Source organism: Octodon degus, unplaced genomic scaffold, assembly GCF_000260255.1.
Source record: "Octodon degus isolate 3935 unplaced genomic scaffold, OctDeg1.0 scaffold00010, whole genome shotgun sequence".
NCBI classification, from domain to species: domain Eukaryota; kingdom Metazoa; phylum Chordata; class Mammalia; order Rodentia; family Octodontidae; genus Octodon; species Octodon degus.
This window is the reverse complement of record NW_004524586.1, coordinates 226,198-228,100: the sequence shown is the minus strand read 5'-3', so window position 1 is coordinate 228,100 and position 1,903 is coordinate 226,198.

Genomic DNA, 1,903 nt, shown 5'->3' with positions numbered 1-1,903 from the left:
TGATAATTCTGTGATTAAAAATGAACGCACTAGGGCCAGGGAGATAGCTCAGTAGAATAAGCACTTGACTGGCAAGCACAAGGGTCTGAGTTCAATCCCCGGTTCAAAAAAAAAAAAAGAGTGCACCATCTTCCAGGTCTAATGTCCTAGTAATATTTTCACATTTTAGGTAATGTTAATAGATTTGGCTGAAAGCATTAAGCGTTTTAAGCATTTAGTTGCAGATAAATGCAGAATATTTCCTGAGGCTAAATGTATCTGTGTATGTTTGTTTTTTATATTTGTCCTTATATTATTGTAATTTATCAATTGAGAATTAAAGATAAAATTTATTTTGTTGATCTGTAAATTCTAATAACCATATTGCTATTCACCACCTGGAGAATTGCACCTTTCCTAGCTTCCAGTAATTTAAGTTTTTTTTTTTTTTTTTTTTTTTTTTTAAGATCTATTTTTGTCTAAAGGAAGAGAGAGTATATTCTTAACATTAATTGTTCCTTCTGTGCTTTCACCTTTTAGACTTTTGCCTCGTATCCTGTGATAGTGACAAAATACTGGGCCATTCACTCAGTTTTGGCTGTACAATTGTTTTAGTTGCACTGAGCATAATACGAGCTTGACTTCATGGAAAGTAAAATTAATGTACTTCTTTCTTCCACAGCAATTCCCAAAAGACACAATCAATGAAGAAGTGATAGAATTTTTGTGTCCTTACTTTGAAATGCCGGACTACAACATTGAAACTGCTAAACGTGTATGTGGGAATGTAGCAGGTCTTTGCTCCTGGACGAAAGCCATGGCTTCCTTCTTTTCTATAAACAAAGAGGTGCTGCCCCTGAAGGTGAGCCTTCTAGGTAGAGCTCCCTGCCTGGAAGTAGTGTCTAAGTCAACCGGCCTTAGCTCTGCACAGTTGTGCAAGTCTTTTGGCCTCTGGTGTTATTCTACTCTAATCCGCAGAAGAGCCAGTATTAAAAAGAACAGTTTCTTTCTTCTCTCTAATCCTACTGTAGTCAGAATTGTATGAGCCTTTAAGCATGGACTTAGTCTCTACAAGGACTTTTAAGTTCTTTGTGGGTTACAGCACAATTTTCATTCATAATCTATATTAAAAGAAAACCCAGAAAATTACAACAGAATTATGCACTAATGTTCAAAATCTTGAGCTAGGGAATCTTAAGAGGCAGGATGAAGACACAGATAAGGGTAGAAAAGGTGAAAGTATCCTAATGTAAGGATACTCTTCCATTAATCTTCCTTTGTCTCTTATAAATGAATCGCATTTACTTGCTAGTCATGTGACTTGGAAACTATATCCATTGCATTAGCTTTTCCGTCGCTGGGGCACAATACCTGACAAGCACGAGAAGAGAGATTTAATTTGGTTCATGGTTTCAGGGGATTCTGACTGTCGCTGGCTGGCTCTGAGATAGAAACCTCAAGGCCGAAAGACCTAGTATGGAGCAAGGCTCAAAGCAGTTGCGAAGCAGAGAAGCGAGGAAGTAGTGAAAGGCGCGGTGGGAGGAGACCGTGCAGAGCCGGCCGCCTGGGGCGGCACGGAGGCGGAACGCCAGGCCACTGCGGCCCAGGGGTTCCCCGTTTCCCTCCCTCCTCAAGGGGCGGGGGCGGGGCGGAGGTGCCGAATTTCTGCCCCAGGTAGTTTGAGGCCTTGATAGACCTTTTCGGCTGCGAACAGGTGCGCCAAAGCCGCTAGCAGCGAGAGCCAGCTGCCCCCTCCGCCCCCGCCCCTGCTAGCTCCGCGTTTCTTCTCCACATTGTCCTCGGCCTTGTCGTAAGAGGGAAAACTCCCCCACGCCACCTGCGCGCCGCTCCACCCAAGCGCTCCACTCTCCCTCGCACTTCCGGGAGCGCAGGAAAGGCGCGCGCCCAGGCTGCGTGCGCGGCC